Consider the following 20,760-nt stretch of genomic DNA (forward strand, 5'->3'; position numbering starts at 1 on the left):
AAACTTCTCCACTAACCCACTTGACGTATCTCTTACCACTTTCCACACTGGTGCGACGATACCAGAATCATCTGTATGCTTACAAAGGATGGGAGTGGAACCTTGATTGATTTCAAGGTCATTCAGAAACACGCTGAATAGATAGGGGTTTCTCACACTATCCTGCGTTGTCCCCTTACTTATTCCTCTGCACTCGTGAAAGTGGTTGTCGTGTACTATACGTTGTTCTCTATTACTCAGGAAACTGTGATACCAGGTGATGATATAGGCATTCAGTGGCAGCAACTTTAGTTTATTAGACAGTAGCTCGTGCCTTACTGAGTCGAACGCTTTGCTAAAATCTATGGCCAAAACTCCTACTGCCTCACAGTCTGGATTATCTAAGTGTTAGTTGATGAATCGCTGGGTCGATAACAGTGCATTAGTGGAATTTCCACTTTCAAGATAGGCAGATTGAGTGGTGCTTAGATTCTCCTCTACAGGCTCCTCCAAAAAGGCGTTATTAACAGCTTTCTCAAACGCCCTGGCTATAAACCGGAGTACAGGGTGTCCCAAAACTTCATTCCTCTAATTTCATGCCGAGTATCTTTTGATCAAAACTTTATTTTTACATGAAATTGCTAGATGTTTATTTCTCTATCAAGTACAAGTATTTAGAATTTCAGTAACTGGCATGCCCTTTTTGTTTTGTTTTGTTTTGTTTTTGTTTTTCATCACATTCTGTAGCCGTTGAGGCATGAAGTGGGATACAGCGTATAGACCCACAAATGATCCATTTGAGCTTTTTTATCACCTGGTGCGCAGGATCCAGTTCAACCCCCAAACAATATTTGTTTAGTTTAGGAAGCTGAAAAAAATATATTTTGGGCATTCATCCAAAAAAGATAATCATCCTGGCCCCCTTCCGCAGCAAGGCTTTTGTACTTTTTTACAAATATGAAACGAGCTGCTTAATTGGCAGACTAGGCAGAGGTTTTTTTTTGCCATCTCAGGGGCCTCTAGTTTTAAACAGTTTAAACAGCTTTTCATGACCCTTTTATTTGGCTTGCTAACTATGTGAGACTGAGCTTCCTTGTCGAGTCTCCTATTTTGTATCTAGCCTTCCTTAAAACTAGTTTAGCTGCTTTATTCAGGGCTTTTGGTCTTCCCCTTAGTTTCTTCTCTTCAAAACCTTCATTTCTCCATGATCATTCTACCACCCAACATTCGAATTTTTCCCGTTTTTTAGCAATTTCTACAACAGATAAGCCAGTAATAAATCGAAGTATACAGGCTTACGCACTCTCGCAGCTGAACGTTTTTGCGTTAAGGGGGTTTATCTTTCGTGATATTCACACAAAAGATAAAAACAAGGAAGGAGTTCGAGCAATTCGGGCTATGAAATACAAAAAATATGTGGCTGAGAAATATACTCGCGCACGCTCACCTTTGGCGCGGAAGTACACAAATCGAATATTCGAGTCAAAAGATGACACAACAAGTATGAAAATAGTGAATTGTATTGAAAGACACAACTTTTGTTGAAATGATTTGCTTACCAAGTCCAATCGTACTCAAATACAGACTTATGAAGTAGAGGAACGAACTTTTGGGACAACCTGTAATATTTATCCCACGGTAGTTAGACCTTTGTCTGGGTGTGTCCACCTTGGGTATCGGATCAATATTCGATCTTTTCCATGATACAGGCCAAGTGTGCGTGCGCAGAGACAATTTCCAAATGACTGAGAATTGCTGTAAAAATCTCAGCATATTCCTTCCACTCCCAAAAAAGAATGCCATCAGGACCCGTGGCCGTTCGTTAGATATTGCTTAGAATTTTCTAAACGAGTCTCTCAGGAATCTCTGGAGCTTCGATTTCCCTCCCGATAACCACATCAACTGGTACAACCTAATTCAAGTCCGTACAAAGTTAATGAAAATAGTCATTTAACTGGTTGGCGAAGGTGTTGTCTAATACAACCGAGTTAGAGTGGTTACGACCTTATGTGATGTTGTCTACTGTTTTCCACCAACCAGCACTTCCACCGTCTCTACATTTGTCGAGTTTGGAAATTTGACGATCTTCCCTCTTGAGCTAACTCAATTTTTCGCAAGAATCATATGGACACCTAGACAAACAACCAGCATTACCATGAATTCTACCAGGGCGATGAACTATATCAAAATCATACTGTTGCTAAAGAAAGGCCCATCTTTGCAAGACGACCAGAAGCATTTTGAACTTTCATTAACCAACGATGCAAACTATGATCAGTTACAACAGTAAACTTGCCATTGTGTAAATAAGGCTGAAATTTCTTAATTCCCTCAACTGGTGCGGGTGCGTCTCTCTTAGTTAGGAGCTGAGAAAGAAACTTAACAACTTCAAGAAAAATATGTTCATTAGAGACGTTCTGGGGCTGGCAATCTGTAGATCACGCATGTTGACATGTGACGGAAGCTTGAGGTTTCAACATTGGCAAGACAATAGGCTCACATGGATTACACACAACATCACTAAACTCTTGAACATTCCTTTTAGTAACATTTTTGTCCGAATTTATCAGAACTAGATTCCACTGAAAAATGACTGTTACTTGTACAATTTTCAAGCGCTCCCATCACGAGTTCACTACCACACACGAACGGGGCGCTAGCCAGTCTAACTGAGCGCCCATTTTTCCCTGCTGAAAAGCAGTTAGCATATTGTTTTCCCGACACAGACGTCTGAAGTTGGGTTTCGAGTTTCTAAATCTGCCCAATTTTGACTTTTACCAAAAAATACTGAATACTGAATACTGAATTTTTGCGACAGCACTTCAAATGACAAAATTTCGGCCTCTTTTTAAGTCTTAAACCACAGACTGGCATGTTTTTTGAGAAACAGAAGAAGACCAAAGGCTAACTTCTCTACATCCCAACCATTTAACTTACCGGCGCGACAATAATTATCAATAAACTCGCGTAGATCTTCTCTCTTGTCGCCATAGAATAATGGAAATTCAACTGCAACCCTATACATTACTTAAATACAAGGTTGGGTCATCATGATTTTGTTTTACATATGACCAGACTAAAAAAGAGTCCCTTTGTTCTTTTGCAATACAGATTACAGATTTCCAGGGCGGATCTTACACTCCTGACATGTTTTTCACCAAACCATGCACAGCAAAATAGGAGGGCTCTCCACCAAAATATGTAGTGTGTTCAAGCAACTCGCTTGATTATTCCACTTAACAGCAACTCAAGTGAACATAACTACAACATAACTATAAACTCCCAAACTGTACATAACTACAGCAAAACCAACTGCGCCAAATGTTGGAAACTTAAATAACTTAAATGTAGGTACCTTCTGGCTTGCTGAACATGAGAATTACGACAGCACTTCCTAATGACCTAAACGAATTGGTGATCACCAAAGTGGAATAAACAAACCTATAAGCCAGGTTAATAATGCCAGGCACAAGAAGACCAATGAAAGCTTGACAACTAAGGCCACGAGACTCTACCTTAAACCAAAACAGAAACTCTGAGGTAGGTAACAAACAAGGTCAGCTATGATCCCAAAACGTGCCTACTTCAAGGACGGACAATCAAATCGAATAAATGTCACTTATAATGAAACACTAAACCCCTTAAAAAGGAAATAAAATTCCAAAACCTGTCGATACAAATACGGACTCTCGTCTAAATTCCCTACAGACCACCATACCCGTGCGTGACAACAATAACGACACACCATATGCTATCGCGTGCTCACTGGAGGCCGCACGAGTTTACTGAGTAAGCTAATTCAACAACTGCAAAGGTGCAAACAAAGAAAGGCTCATAAAACAAAACAGAAAGGAAATCTAAACCTGGGAGGGAATCAGCGAGAATCCACAGGATGGAAAAACCTCACCGCGCTCGCTGCGGAAAAGGCTGAGGGAAAACCCCGGCCCTGTGGATAGAACCCTTCCGACCTGCCGGGCACGTTTAAGAAACAAAAATAAATAAATAACAAAAAAGTATAAATCAGATTCCTAAAGACTTCGTGACTGACAGGAGAGAATTAAAATCGTCCTTAACGTAGCCATCCTTGGCGTTCTCGCTCGCCCAACGGTCATGTCACTTGAAAAGTGTATCAGCGATACCAGTACGTATTAGCCGCAGAGGTGGCTCCTCCAGCCCTAAGGCTATGAACACTAATCTTCGAAACGTCCCTTATATCTCTAAAGGCGTCCTTAATGAGTTCCCTAGCACTTGTTTGGCAAATCCCTTGGCTTCGTACTTTTTCTTTTGACCGAGGAGTAGCGAGGGCTCTGAACGGCGGTAAATCCTCGGAGAGATTGATTTGAGCCTCCGAGATGTAGTCCTCCAAGGCCTTGACTGGACAAGTTGGCAAGTCTGTCCTCGCGATAACGATCCACGCCCCGTCACGGAACTGGTTACACTTCGAAGATTCTAGGAAAATGGACACATAAGATGGGAAAAACCTAACATCACAGGCTTTTATATGACATTACTCGCTAAAGCAAAAAAATCCATCGTAACCAATAAGGCATAACGCAACAGATCTAAGATCAGAAAGAGAAGGAGACTTATCCTTTATCTTAGATTCCACGAACTCTTTCAACATTTCAGGAGTTATAGGGTCTTTTTTGACCTTAGGCCTGCCCAAAATCCTTTGAGAGGCGCTGACCGTTGAAGCAACCAGGGGATGACTGGAGATTTTTGATAAGCCAGCCAACTGTAGCGCCCAGTCAATGCTGTAGACCGCGTTAAGAACCGGAGAAGGAGAATACGCTTCATTAAGCAGACACTGCAAGAAGACTGCGACCTGGAACGGATTAGATGGAAAACGTTAGACGTAATTGGAGGAAGCCCAACTTTTCGATATCTTAATACCTCCAAGGTAGGAACGAACAGTGCCATCCGCTTTGGAAGCAAGAACAGTGCTTTTCACCAAAAAAGCCGTGGGCTGAAGATCCTCTGGTATTGAGGCGAAAAATTCTGACCGCATTTCAGACTTGAACACATCTGTAAAAAGACAAAGCTAACAAAGAACAAAGGGAAAAAACGAAAAAACACCCGCCTAACAGCGCAAACAACTAAAATAGAATAATAAATAAATATATTAATCGATCAACCGATAAAGAATCAAATATACAAAAAAAAAAAAGAAACAAGAATAAGAAACTAATAGATAAAATTAAAGACAACAAGACGGAAAATACAAAGTAAGACGAAGCATAAAAGCACCGCAAAACCACAATCCAGCGCACAGATAGTCATAATAATTTTCTACTTTTAAATAACAATTTTCTACTTTTAAATCCTGACAAAACAAAAGTCGTTGTCTTTGGAAGTCGACAACTACTTGCCAAACTCCCCGACTTCAAAATATCTCTTCTAGGAAAAGATCTCGCTCTTACATCTTCGGCCAAAGATCTTAGGGTTGTTTTAGATCCGCAACTAACGTTTGATGACCATGTTCTAAAAACTACGTCATCTTGTATGTCAAGCCTCGCACAAATCAGTCGGGTTAAACATGTTCTTGACCGTAACCAACTGGTGACAGTAATAAATGCCCTAGTCTTTAGCAAATTACTGTACTGTTCCACAGTGTGGTCGAACACCTCGAACAAAAATATCTGTAGACTACAGTCAGTGCAGAACTTTGCCGCGCGCATTATTACAGGTACCAGGAAATTTGATCATATAACCCCCGCACTAAGAGATCTACGTTGGTTTCCAATTAAACAAAAGCTGTTCTTCCGCGACACTCTCATGGCATTTAAATGCATGACTGGTCAAGCTCCACATTACCTCAGCGATCAATTTACAACAAGAATTGCGGTCACCGGGCGCGTGACTCGAAGTTGCCAATTATTAAACATCCCCTTGTATAAGTCGAGTACCGGACAGAGAACATTCCACTACCGCATGGTGCACATTTGGAACAATCTAGACAGTACTCTTAAAACTGCAAAATCGATTTCTACTTTTAAATTTTGTCTGAAAAATAAGTTGATTACTGACTTTTTAAATAGCACGTTATGATAGTATTTTAGTATCTTACTAGTATCTTATTTTATTTTAACTTAAAATATGCATATTGTATAGTACGTAGTGAGAATATTTATTATACGATTAATTCTTAAATAGGTATGTTTATATTGCATTGTTCACCGCATTCTTTCCTATCAATCGAATTGTTAACTACTTCTCTTATCTTAATTATTTTTATTTTTATTTTTTTTTTAGTCGCATTGTCACTGAAAAGCCCCACCAGGGGAGTGTCAATAAACTATTGTATTGTATTGTATTGTAGAGGAGACAAATAAACTCTAAATCACGAAGCTGAAGGGTTTAAAACAAAACATACGAACTGATCGACACTCAAAAGTATAATCCCGGACACAAGAAGTCCCTATAATCAATAAACAGATTGTTATGAAACCGAGAAAATCTATAAATCCTGGGCACAGATGGTCCCAAACACTCTGTCACAAAAAAATCTCATAAACTTGGGCGCAGATGGTCCCAAACTCGACTGACGAGGTTGTAGAGTCCGAGGATAGTTCTTCTCTTTCTTCTCGTCCTTCAAACAAAAGTTTAAACGACAATTCGAGTTTATCAGAGTGTAACAGAGCACAGACTTATTTGTTTGAGCCGTATGGCAGCAAGTTTATTAAACTCGGATGCAAACTAAGGCTTTAAAAACCACTGCAAGAACCGTGAACGATCAATGTAGCTCATCGTTGCATGAAACAAGATCGTGATCAGTCGAAAAAGATAAAAATAGAATTAAAGTAAAAAAGACTACTGCAAAAACTGATCAAACAGCGTGAAAAAGGCCGGGTATACAATATTTCCTCCGGCCAATACCAATCTTCATCAGGTGTATTAGGGAAAACCACGAATATACAGAATATATACTACTGTAAAATAATAAAACGAAAGTTACATGGTATGACGTAGTACGGTGGTATGGCTGCTAAGAAAAATAAACCGAACAAAAAAGTAAAGATTACATAATGATTATAGTTCGTCACGTTTGTTCATTCCCAGAGGCTCGATGGTTTTGGCTTTATGAATGAGGTACGCCTCACGTGCTTCCCTAAGACAATCGTGTTCATATCTATGTGTTTCAATTGGGATTAGTAACACATGGGAAAAAGTGTGGCTATTGCTGAGATAGTGTTCTGAAACTACGGTTTGGATGTAACTGCCGGGGGGCTTAAGTATAGGGCGTCTATGTTCATTAAAACTCCTTGTTGCAGGTCTTTTTTTTACTTTAATTCTATTTTTAAACTCGGATACTGACTCGACAATCGAGTCCGACGTGGAGCAACAACGAGCGATTGCAAAATACAGATCGGTATTAAAGCAAATATGCTGAATCGCAAATTCTGTTCATTACTGATCGATGGTATTATTACACTTTCGAGAAAATAAAATAATTCTCGCTATAAATTTCTCTTCTGAGGGAGTGGCAATGTTTTCTTGGAGCATTATTTCGATCTAAAGCTGTGAAATAAGTATGTAAGCCGTGTATGCGTACAAGGCAATTTTCCTGGGAAATTCAGTGATTTCATATTATGGAAGTATGCTTGTATGAATTATATAAGCTTAAAGCCATGTCACAATTTTAGGTGCAAATGTGGATTTTTTTCAACGCGTAAATCGATTTCAGGAGTGTGTCTACTGCTCAGAGATTGACTGTGTGGCCATGATCGCTAAAAACAACAAAGCGGTTGAAGCAGAAGCATTAGCTAATCCGCCTGTTTGCATAACACAACACCCGGGATTCCAAGCCGTTTGCTTGAATCGCTGGGCTCTTCAGACGGCCTGGTAAGGATCCAAACAGCAGTACCGCAACTTTTACGAAGGCCAAGCACACAAACAAACTGTCACATAGCTTAAGTAAAAAGCAGCTGGCGAGGTGGTGCTCGGGCATTTTAGGCTGAAAGTTCCTGTTGTCCTGGCATCTTTCGCTGCTTGCTGTTTTTGCTGCATGAGGGCTCACTTCCATTCCTCAGGCAATGGAGATGACTTTGTGTTCTTTGTGTTCGCTTTGCAGACGAGTAATGAGAATACAGACTTCACAGAATTTTAACATGTACTCACTCGCCATATAAAGCATGAACAACTAATATACCGTAGAATTCCGAAAATAAGCCTCTCCATGTATAAGCCCCCCAAACTCCTAACGCAAAAAACCCTCTGTTAAATCGCCCCTCCGAATATAAGCCCCCAGGGGCTTGTACTTGGAAATTGCCCTCAAATACGAAGTAAAACAAGGCAATAACGGTGCAGTAACATATATGTTTCGGTATTTGCCAAAGAACTATTACGTGTGCCAATTGACTGCAGTCAGAAAGTGCCACAGTTCATTGCTGTTTCTTGACTTGGATTTCCTCGGTCCATATAGAGAAAGTACTTGCATGGCTGTGTTTTAAAAAGGTCTACGTCCTCAAGGCGAGTTTCGGTAAAACCTTTCCGCAAATTACAGAGTGCTTACATAAATTTCCTTCCATCTATAACCTAGCCCAATTAGCCTGCAGTGCAGGGGTTTTCATCGGGCGCACGAATGTTTTCGCTCGCGAAAGCGCCATGTTGAAACTCCCGAAGAGAGGTTTCGCCCACCCATAATGCGCCTGCACTGCAGGCTATACCCCAATCGATTTTGAGACGCAAATTTCCCTCCAAGTATAAGCCTAACCGATTTTGAAACGCAAATTTCCCTCCGAATGTAAGAACCTCAAAAAAGGCCTTTGAAAAATATAAGCCCTGGAGCTTATTTTCGGAATTTTGCGGTAATGTTATTATAGTGATTTGCCATGCCTTTATCTTGAGTATCAGTTTTTTAGTTTCTGGTGGCTCACGTTTAAAAATTGTTGGAACAGCATCAGCTTTTATTATTGGTTTCATCTTTAAGCCTAAAAACTAAGTTATTGCTCTTTGTGCTCTACAGCAGTCTTTAGTGAAATGAGCGCTACAAAGTTTAGCTGAATTCGTAGGCTCAGTGAGGTCGGATCGAGTGATTTTCACGGCTTTCGTCCAAAGTCTGGCATATCGGCGATCACCAGGCCACTTACAGAGACTTACTCCGTCTTTGCGAGTGTTAGAACATCTTCACGAAATATCAACCATAAAATCCTTTGTTGACTGTTCAAAACAGACCGAAAACATAGAAGCCACGTTGTGAAGTCTTGCGACCAGGATCTTCTTTTACGTCATTTCCGGTTTCTAGCTGTAACACAAAATTTGAATTGCGTAACGAAAATCTTTCCTCGTTTTCTGGCAAATGGAGAAGGACTGGACATTTTATTTTCCCAAAATCTTTTAGTAAGGCCATAAGCTATCTTTTCGTAAAATTTGCCGTTTTGGGTATAGATTCTTCCTTTAAAGGGTTATCTAAACCAGTTGGACGTTGGCTACAACAGCATGCAGCATACGATCTGTTTTCAAGTCCGACACAACACTTAGATCACACTAAGTGCGACCAAAGGATGCTGTTGATCCACAAAAACAAGATGGAGTAGGGTATAAGAATCCTTGCGAATACGAGAAAGTATACATTGACGAAACGGGAAGGTGCATGCATGAACGGATTCAGGAGCACGATAGGAATATACGGCTTTCACGAACTCAAACCTCAGCCGTTTTGCAACAGCCGATAAGACCTGAAATTATTCGCTTTGGGACGAGGTTAAGTATATTGGCCGAGACCCCCCTCACTGCAGTGGTATTCCCGTAGAGTTAAAGAGGCTATTCGCATAAGACTTCACCCTTACAACATCAACAGGGACAGTGAAATTGAGATTCTTGAAGCGTGGATGCCTAAGATGAGGTAACACAGCAGGCGATCGCGATAGCGGACCACGGTGGGAACAGTTCCTCGTCTAATAATGCCAACAACGCTTTGGATCGAAACCCAACATTCATAAGCGAGGTTCGTGATTCACGAATCGCTAACAACCAAGGTGGTACAAATAGTCCTACTCAGTAAACCAACACTATCGTCTGATGAAAGTCGAAGACCTGCAGTACGCGTTGGAAACGTCGCGGTCAATATCTAAGTGACAACCGTGAGACGAACGATTAACGGAACCCTTTATAGTTTGAGCTCAATCAGTTACTAAATTAAATGCTAAGAAGAGTATAAATTGCTCAGAGAGATTTAAGGCTTCACTCAATTGAAGTTGAATATAACTTTTAAACTTTTCAAGCTTACAGGGAGCCATATGTCTTATCTCAATCTCCAACTAGAAGTCCAGCCTATTTTGGATCGCAAATTGGAGCACCTTTTTTTAATTTTTTTTTTCCCTAAAAATTTGTTGACAAAAGGCAAGAAACCTATCTAATAGCACTGTAGAGTGAGGTGATTATCCGCGGGTACACCTCAAAGTAACTATTGTTTGTCATGTGACGTAGGTTGCAATAAGTTGCGAAGACTGCGTATCTTGTAACGGTGATTAAAATGCGTTTTTTCAAGCCGTGTTTTACTAAGGATTTTTGCGTTACAGCACCAATAGCAGTTAACTATGATTTAGAAGTATCATGTATTTATAGTTTAGCCTGGATTGTTTCTCAGACCGTCATGGCTGATTCTCTTCGGCCTTCGTTCACAGACAAAACCAGAGCTGTACTTATCTGAGATAAGGCCAAAGGAGACTGCTAGATTAAAGGTATGATAAAAGAATAACTTCAAATCACCCCAGAGCCAAGCTTGGCCGATATAATTTAGACACAAGTTGTGTGAGTAGTATGGTAGGTATGTTTTACATCTTCATTGGGGTAGGAATTTCATTAAGGAGGGCAGGAATAATACATTAACGTCGATTATTATTCATTCAAAATATTTCTCAGTTTCTGATTGGCTAAAGGCACACGCATAATTCACCATAACCAGCGACTGTCGACCAAATTTGGAAGAATTTTGCGATTAATCAGCCGATGACGTCAAAAGTGCAGCACAGTTGCAGGTTAATGCAGGGTTAACCGAGAAGACCTGGGGACGAGGTTGAGTTGTTTTGGTTGTGAAAAGAAAAATGGCCGACCAGTCGGTGGAACATTTTACTTTTTTCACGACGAATTATTGTCTAAAAACATAGCAAGAAGACAACTCGACGGACAACATCTGCCATTTGGAGTATATTTGCAGACTTGAAAAGTCCCTTATCTTCTAAACATGCACTATCGAGGTGAACTTAACATCGACGAAGGTAAGCATGTTTTAGCTTGTTTTTAAAATAGGAATTATTTTGAATGAATAATAAAGCAATTAATGAATTCGGCTTTCGTAGGATAGAAAGAATTATGCAGATCTCGGAGGGTGTTATCTACCTCGGCCGATAACACCCTCCTTGATCTGCGTATATAATTCTTCATATCTTACTCAGCTGCATTCATTAATTGCTAATTATGTCACAGCCTTTTTTCTTTATCCCATGAATGAAATGCGGAGGAATCTCATTAAGATACGGAAATGTGCGATTTCTAGGCGGTTTAATCCGTTGCACAGGTTTACCAGTTATTACTAGGTCGATGAATGGCTCGCTTTTTGATTGGTTGACTAAAATCTAAGAAAAGTATTCATTGGTTGCGTCATAGTATTGGCTGCGAGAACCTGGCAGATGTCATAATGATACCGTGCGGGCCTGGCCCCGAAACAACTTAAGCAAATAAGGCGACCTTAACACGTGTTCAATACGCAGGACAAATAGAACCCAAATACAAACTATTCTATGGCGTCAGAAGCGGTATAGCTCAAGAAAACAGGCAATGGATTTACAAGAAACATTTCAAGACAGGATACAGACAATTCGGTTTCGTATACAATTTAAAAATTATAAAATGGTATTCGACTACGAACTCGCTTCAGACTCAAGGATCTGGTTTTGCCTCTTTGCGAGCAAAATTGGCCAAGGGTTATTCTTCAAAAGATGAACTGCTTGCCCTACCACAAACTAGCAGCGCCGACATGCTTTAAGTTGTTTTCAGTTCTTCGGAGGAATATTCATCGGTCAACTCTGTACAAGATTCAAGACTTTTAATTCCTCCATCAGCGATGGCTCCCTGCAAGGTTTGTTCTACAGTAATATCAGATTTGAAAAACCTTCAGCATCGATTTAATGATTTTTGCCATCTAGTTTTATCGAAGATAAATATGCGAGCAGGTTTCCCACTTGAGGAGAACGATCAGACACAAAGGGAAGGTGATGCAAAGCTCATTAACACCCTTAAACAAGAGAATGAGGACTTGTGCAATGAAGTTAAAATGCTAAAAGAGTTGCTACTCGAGGAAACAGCTAAACGGGTAAAAATTTCTGACAAACGTGACTTGTATAGAACTGCCCTTCAAGTTCTAAAGAATCGGGTAGTCAGAATCGTGATCAACTCGACGTAAATTCTTTTGAAACAGTGAAACCCCGAAGACCAAACAGAAATGCTCGAACAGGCCAAAAGATCTCAGTTAATTCCACTAATCCTTTCGTATCGCTCGATCACGAGGATAATATTTCCCACTAAAATGCTGATCGGCACCCTGATAGGACACAAAACAACTTAACAACTGTGCTAGTTGGCGACTCCATGATCAAGGAAATACACGGATGGAATTTGGGCAAGAAAGTGGTTTACCGTGAATTTTGCAATCAGAACAACTGGCAACTTGTCCAGCATCAGAACATTACGTCTAATGACCTAAATAAGAGTGGACTTCTGTAAAATAATAAAGTTAATGATGTTCTTTTCAACAATTTAGTTAATTGCTTACATACTTATCACTGACCTGTTATTGATACATACGTTTTGCCGTCTGGATCGCCTAATGACCACAGACTTAAATCACCTTGTAAAAATAATGAATGGTCTACTCTACATAAACTGCGAGGTTTTAAAATGGCAGCACTAAATGTTCTAAGTTTGTTGTTGTATATAGACAGGGGCACCCAACGACAATTTTCGGAAAAATATCTGTTCGGAAGATGATTTGAGATCTAGAATTTTCGGAACATCTGTTGTAAAATTTCTTGCTTGCCTGCCTCTCCTGGGATTTTCGAACATCTAAATAATGGTAAAATTGCCCATTTTCACGGATTTTTGCCCTAAAAAGGTCACCTAAAATTTTCGGGAGCCTTTTTTCTGGCTGAAATTTTCGAACACGTTAGTTTTGATCCCTATAACTTTCGGATCACTAGACTTTCAGCTAGGAAATCCGACCAGATGAAAAATTTATAGGGGATAAAAATATGCCCATATCCACTGTTTAAATACTAAAACACGTTTAACAGTGCTATGTTTAAGTGATTTTGAACTATATTCTCGTTGGGTGCCCCTGTATAGACGAAATCGGGCTCATACCTCATCATGGGGTTCTTCATATTTTAGCCCTTAACAAAACTAGGCTTGATCTGAGTATTCCAAATGAGCTTGTGAATGTCGTTGATTACAATATCCGTTCGGATCGCAACCGTTCTGGAGGTGGAGTCTGTGTTTATATTAAAAAGACCTTAACTTTTCAAATCGACCAAATCTTGTCCCAGAAAACCTCGAAGCAGTTTGTTTAGAAGTCAACAAACCGATGAGTAGACATTTCGTAGTTTCTGCGATTTATGGACCTCCCAACACACCTCAAGGTCGTTACTAGTTATATGTATCACTTCCTGTCCAAAAATGATTGTACATTCTGATGTTATACGGGTGGGATTTTGTGATCATGATCTTGTTTACTTAGTTCGAAAAATTAACAAGATCCAAAAATCCAACACAAAGAAACAAACAGAAATTAGAAACTTCAAAAAATTGATAGCGAAAATTTCCTTCAGGATTTGAAAAACCCTGGGAACTCATAAAGAGGCCCTGCCAGTCGGGGGCGGGGGGGGGGGGGGGGGGTCCCATGTTGCTCGTCTGAATGTTAAAACGTCTCGGTCGGTGTTTCTAAATGCTTCACGTCGCTGTCAGAAATTGGACGAAAATTCTTTGTCTTTGTCGGGATTTTAGAAAAGGGGGATAGCTATGCGTTGTAAAGAAACCGTTACAGTTCTGCAGTTTCTTAGTTAACATTTCGCGTATCGAACACCTATACATCGCCATTAACAATTAACACAATTCACGGGAGGGTCCACTGAAGCTCACTGACAAGAGACGTTCTCCAAAGCGCCAGGAAAACTGACGAAAATTACTTCTTCTTGGCATTCAGACTGGTAATAAATTAGCCAAACCACAGTACTTTGTCGCTTATTCTCGGCTTTGCCGTCACTGTCGCAATTTGACCGAGGGAGGCTGTCTCTTGTCGCGATTTCATTTTACGCTCTGTCGCTACTTTTAGGGTCATGTCGCTTGTTGGAATTTATCCTGGCAGGGCCTCTATAAATCTTGAAAACGACCTTAATGCGATGTGGATGTGTTGGGCAACAATGTTTCTAGACGGTTTGCATTAGCACGCCCCAATTCGAACAAAGGGGGTTAGAAACAAAGGAGTCAGTCTCCCCCGGGTAAATGGTGAGATTAAGCAATAAATGAGGGAGCGAGACCGTCTCAAGCGTATAGCTACAATAAAGAGAACAGAGGATAATTGGAATCTATATAAATCCGCTTGAAATGTTGTTAACATTGCTTTGCGACAAGAAGAATCGAATTATTAGGCTAATCAACTTGACAATGAATGTGGCGATCCAAAGCAAGCATGGAGAATCGTCAATTATAATATTCTCGGGCGAGATGATCAACAGCATGATACTATTGGTGAAATTAAGTTATAAAACCACGTAGTTCCATCCCCGGAAGATATTGCCAACCAGTTTTCGAATATTTTACTAATATTGGCCGGTCACTTGCTGAAAAACTCAATTATTAAGGCTACGATCACGATAAGTTTATTCCCAGGTCAGATAGTTCTTTTCATTTTAAGACTGTTAATGTCTTTGAAGTCTGTAAGCTTCTCAGTTCTTTGTTGCTATCGAAAGCCATGGGAATAGAGAAAATTTCAGCAAAATTAACCGCCCCAGCGATTTCCTGGCCTTTAATGGTAATAATTAACAATTTAATTACCTCACAAATAATGCCTTGTGAATGGAAGATAGCTAGTGTTACGCCCTTCACAAGAAGGGTCTACGAAACGTGCCTGACAACTACAGACCATTTTTTTCCTATAATTAGCAAAATTTATGAAAAGATTTTATATGAACAACTAACGGAATACTTAGGAAATGAAACTATTTTGACTGACCACCAGTTTGGTTTCAGACGGTTTCACTCGACTGCGTCGGCTTTGTTAGATTGCGCAAATGAGTGGTATGTCAACATGGATCGTTGCTTTTACAATATGGTTGTTTCCTAGATCTTAAAAAAGTGTTTGATATTGTGAACCAAGAGATACTTATAAATAAATTCATGGCTTATGGCATCACAGATAGTGCGCTTGACCTGCTGAGTTCTTATTTAACATATCGTAAGCAAAAATGTCAGGCGAATGGTATCTCCTCTCAACTAAGGAAGATACATCACGGGGTTCCGCAGGAGTCAATCCTCGGACCTATCCTATTAATATATATAAATGATTTACCTAACTGTTTGGAATATGCCACACCTCGGCTTTTTGCAGACGAGACGAGCATAACAGTCGAAGGAAAATTAGTTAATGAAATAGAAGTGACGTTAAACCATGATGTAGTTAACATGAAAAATTGGCTGGCAGCTAATAAGCTGAACCTTAACATAGCCAAAACTGAATATATGCTTATTGGTCCCAAACCAGTAATCAATACTCTTCCAGAACTACCACACATTTTCATTGAGAATGATCATGTTGAACGAGTTCACAAGATCAAAATTCTTTATGTACATATCGATGAATCTCTTACATGGGAAAAACATCGATGAAATAACCAAAAAAAGCTCGTGTGCAATCAGCGCGTTCAGAAGATGAAAGGATTTTGCAGATCGCGAAACATTAGTATCTGTATATAATGCGCTTGCTCAACCTCACTTTGACTATTGCTTCGAAGTTTGGGATTCACTTGGGGATGGCCTTGCCCGGAAATTGCAGAGGCTTCAGAATAGATGTGCAAGAGTGATTATGAACTGCAGAAAGGAGACTGGTCAATCAGAAATTGCCATGCTAGCTCTAGGCTGGATCTCTCTTCCAAAACGAAGAGCCAAAAACAAAGCTGAAGTAATGTTTAAAATTCTTCATGGCTTGACAAGAGCCAGACTATCAAATATCTTTACAGAAGCCCACCCAATCAATAGTAATGATAATCTAAGAAATTCAACAAAAGAGGTTGCCCTTCCTCTACCCAAAAGAGATTCCTACAAAAACAGTCCAAGTTACAATAGATCTAAGATATGGAATGATTTACCAGAATCATTTACAGCTAAAATGTAATCCCGTAGGCCTTAATTAGAACCTTAATAGATAATACGTCTTGTTAGTATTTTTTTTTTTTTTTTATGGTTAGTATAAAATTTATTTTAGATTCTATCGCTCTCTTTTAGAATACTTAATGTATGGAGTATAATTTTTACAATATTTGTAGCGTGTACTTTAGATTGTACAATTTCCTATTTTGTATTTACTATTTACTAGTTATCGATTCATGCACGCCCCTAATAGAAACCAGCTTTTGTGGATTTAGGCTAGCGTGGAAAAATAAAGTCGTTCTTGTTTTCTTATCTTATCTTATTTCTTAAATGTCAACTATGGACAAGTTTACGGCTCTCTCGACGAGATTGCTTTTACTTTAGGCCGGCGATAAAGGCTTAGAAATCTATATAATACAATTACATGGTCAAGTGACGAGGACCAACTGAAACTAGAACCAATATTTGAGAAATTTGAATCATACACACAACCCCCCAGAGCACTCAAATCCTATCAAGATACCAACTGCGATGCCTGAAACAAAGAGACATGCCCCCAGGATAATTTCTGACTAGGGCCCGAACACTGGGTGACGACAGCGGCTACGACCATGCATTAAAAGAGGAAACCCTCTGGGACAAGTTGTTGTTTGGAAGGAAGGATGCCATTTCCAAAGGAAACTCTCTTACTTTTCAAACAAGTCTATGACCTAGCCAAGACAGAGGAAAGCACGAAGGCGCAAATGCATGCAATTGCACAGGCAGGCCATGATGTGAGTAATCACTCTGTGAGAAGAAAAAAGAAGCCAGATACACCCGCAGCTTTAACCGAGCATACGGCATCGGCGCAAATCGACGGAAGGATGACTCGCGACACCAAGTACCACCTGCAGACAAGTCCAGGTTCAAATGAAAATCAATGGCTGTTTCAGTTGTGGGAATAAACATAGTGTTAATGATACTTGCCCAGCTGCGCGTGCTAAATGCCAATACTGTGGGAAAACAGGTCATTTTCAAAGAGGGTGCATGAAGAAACGACCAAAACAAGTGAAAGAGATTGTACAAGGCCCAGATTACAGAGACCAGGAAATATACCTGCAAACGATCAGTTAAACGGCGAAAAAGACACGGATTATGATGAAGGCAGCGATCACAACTCTGAACCAATTACAGTATTCCTTGGTACTATTACGTCTTAGAATGCAGTGCATAGTACGAGTATTTACCCCGAGAGTCAAGAGTAACGATACCCGCTGCATCCCAATGAAGGTTGATTTTGGAGCAGACACTTGTTTCTTGACTACGGATGACCTACAAAAACTCGGTCTTTGTCTGGACTTCAAGCGCTGCAATGCTGTTCTGAAGAGGGGAGGAAACACCATCTTCAACTTAGGCATTTCCCCCTCCAAGATAACCTTTAAAGGCAATTCAGCTTCCGCGAAGTTCAATATTGTCGATATTGCCAGGAGCCCTGCATCCCTCAAGCGCGACCCCAAGAAAAACCAGGTGACTTCGTGATGAGCCTTTCAAAATCCACTGTGTTAGAGGAATACAAGGATTGTTTTGACAAGATCGGCAGATTGCCAGACGACAAATATCACATCCAGCTTATAGACAACCCTAAGGCGGTAGTCCACCCCACCGCGCTCAGTACCGGTTCACAAATTACCACTGTATAAAGCCGAATTGGATAAGATGATCACAGACGATATCACCACAGACGTGACAGAGCCCACCGATTGGGTTAACTCGATTGTCTGCAATGTGAAAGAAAAATCTGATGGAAAGGAGAAGGTCAGACTGTACCTAGACCCCATGGACTTGGATAAGAAAATTTGGCGAGAGCATTACTACAGTAGGAGAATTGACGAATCCTTCTCCTGCTTCATGGAAAATAATTTTTCTCCGTAGTGAACACAACTAAAGGCCACTGGCACGTAGAGATTGACCACGATTCCAGCACGCTATGTACTTTCAATACGCCAGTTGGTCGTTACAGGTTCAGACGCCTTCCGTTCGGTATAGTTGTGTCCCAAGACATCTTCCAACGAAGATTGGATGACATTTACCGGAATATACCTGATGTCACGGGAATCACAGATGACATCATCGTTTTTGGTTCCACACAAGAAGGGCGTGACGAAGCCTTCCTAAACATGTTAACTGCCACTCGAGTCAACAACTTCAGCCTCAACTCAGGGAAACTCCGGTTCAAGCAGCAGAGTGTAGATTTAGAATCTTTCTCCACAGATTTATTTATAAGTACCTTCATTTAGCAAAAGTCAAACGAGATTGAATATTGACTTAACTTGCTATAAAGCTCCAATAATGTCTTGCAAGGTCACGAGAGTTTTTAACCTCAGAAATGCTGATGTCTCGGATTTTCGCAGGTCGGAAACTCCATTTTTTACCCAGCAAAATTTGTAATAATATATGTTACTCTCTTAGAGAAGTTCCTGCAGTCCTTGAGTTAAGTGGTCGTAACCAACTAAAGTGTGTGACGTCCACACTGACTGGAAAATCCATTTCCGCTGCCGCTATGTTCGACGCTTCATTTCTTTTAGCCATGACCTTATCCTCACTAATCCTTCGAACGAATTTACATATCACAGCATTCGGTCTGTTGAAGCTGCGCGAGGAGGAACCCGATGAGCGATATCAAAATCATTAAATTTGCTTTAACATCCTCGACTCCCAGTGCAGAAAAAATTTTCCGGCAGATTTGCGCTGTTTGTTCGGAGGTTTCGTTCTCTGCTACGACCAGTAATCGAACGATTTTAACGTTGTATTGTTAACAATAGGGAGCTTACGAATTGACGACTTTCGCACGACGACGCCGTTGGACTGCGTGATAGGCTTACTGCGCATGCTTATCTGGGCACTTGCCGGCCTCGCGCCAAAGTCGACGCCGTTGTTGACAGCGATTCGCCGGCGTCCTAGAAAAAGCAGGACGTGAGACTAATTTTCAAAGTTTCCCCTACATACTCCAGCGGATTTTTGCAGATAATTCAAGTATCACATTAGGGACATGTTCTTCAGATATGTTTTCGATTTGTTTGTCTGTTTTCGTTGGAGTAACGACCCGAAGAATCAACACCATAGCTTGCTGTAGACAAACATAAATTAACACCGAGTGAAACCATATTGGCAAAATGGTACCAAAGCTACAACTAGACCATTGCAAGTGGTTATCTCATCAAAGTAACTACGTACAGCTGTTCAGCAAGTTTGTAAATGCCCTCGCTGTATGTAAACGCGCCTTGCATTCGTCCTTTGTTGTCTTGTCTAAATCCGTAGTTAACTCTGAGTTTGTTGACGAAACCCATAAAATTACAAATACAGTGAAATACTCGGTCCTTTATAAATCTGTTTCCAAAGGCGTCTGCAAACGAGCTCTCGTTTCTCTTATGAATTTAGACATTTTTGTTGAACAAATAAGCTTACTTGTGAATAGAAGAAAGCAAACTTCAGAAACGGCGGGAAAATTTGCCTCCCGCGCGCACCAACGTCGTCGTCTTCTACGAATCGTAAATTCAAATTTCTACAGGACGGCAACGCAGAACTATGACGTGACCCAGCGGCGGCGTCGCGCGAAAGTCGTCGATTCGTAAGCTCCCTAATAGTCTTCAAAGACGTCAAGAGATTTCGTACTTCGATCGCAAAGTATAGATATCTCATCAACTCTCTTTGTCAGCCCCTGGATTTGTTTAGTGGCAGCAATTTTAAAAGAAGTAAAGACGTCAAACTGATCAGACATGAATTATACAGAGTGTTCTTTGCCTGGTGACATCTCGTCATCTTCTGTCCAGTATGCTCCCCGTTCTTAGTTGAAGCTTGCAGCTGCGCTTGCGAAATTTCTTCAGTAATTTTCTTCCATTGGTTCTTTATATCGAAAGTTTCTTTTCATAACGCTTGGTTTTCTTTCCTTAGTTTTTCTGTCCCGGTAATAGTTGAAATATTTAATAAAGAGCCTATAGCGATCTACAACTTAACACGTCCGAACAGGACGCTCTCGACACCAGTAATGCATTTCCTTGTTGAGACCGACCACTCACCACTAGCAGAGATCTTCAAGAAAAACATCGTCGACGCTCCTGCACAACTGCAAAGACTGCTCTCGAGATGCCTGGAATTTGAAATTGAAGTCAGGTACCGGCGCCAAGAGAACATCCCTGTCACTGATGCCCTGTCACTCGTGTGTCTGAAGAAAGAAGAACGTACCTTTGCGAGTCAGAATAGTTAGTGGTGCAAACCTGACTTCAACATCCACGTCCTATCCTATGAGCATCAATTTGGTGAGGTCAGCGGTAGCAAAGGATCAGTCAATACACGTGTTAAAAAATCGCCTACAAATGGATGGCCAAGCCAAAGGATTGAGTGCCCAAAGGAATTATGGGAATACCGCAATCACAGGTGTGACCT

The 20,760-nt window shown here is 40.5% G+C and overlaps 1 protein-coding gene across 2 annotated transcripts in view; it reads left to right on the plus strand.

Moving 5' to 3' along the window:
* Positions 1-20,760, plus strand: part of LOC140928486 (uncharacterized) — a 35,456-nt gene that overhangs the window by 9,140 nt on the left and 5,556 nt on the right. The window contains exon 3 of one of the 2 annotated variants that reach the window (XM_073378239.1): positions 10,605-11,198. The gene's annotated coding sequence lies outside the window, so the exon portion shown is untranslated. The remainder of the gene's footprint in view (positions 1-10,604; positions 11,199-20,760) is intronic. The other variant, XM_073378238.1, reaches the window with a different exon arrangement.

This window comes from Porites lutea, chromosome 2 (assembly GCF_958299795.1).
Source record: "Porites lutea chromosome 2, jaPorLute2.1, whole genome shotgun sequence".
Lineage (NCBI taxonomy): Eukaryota > Metazoa > Cnidaria > Anthozoa > Scleractinia > Poritidae > Porites > Porites lutea.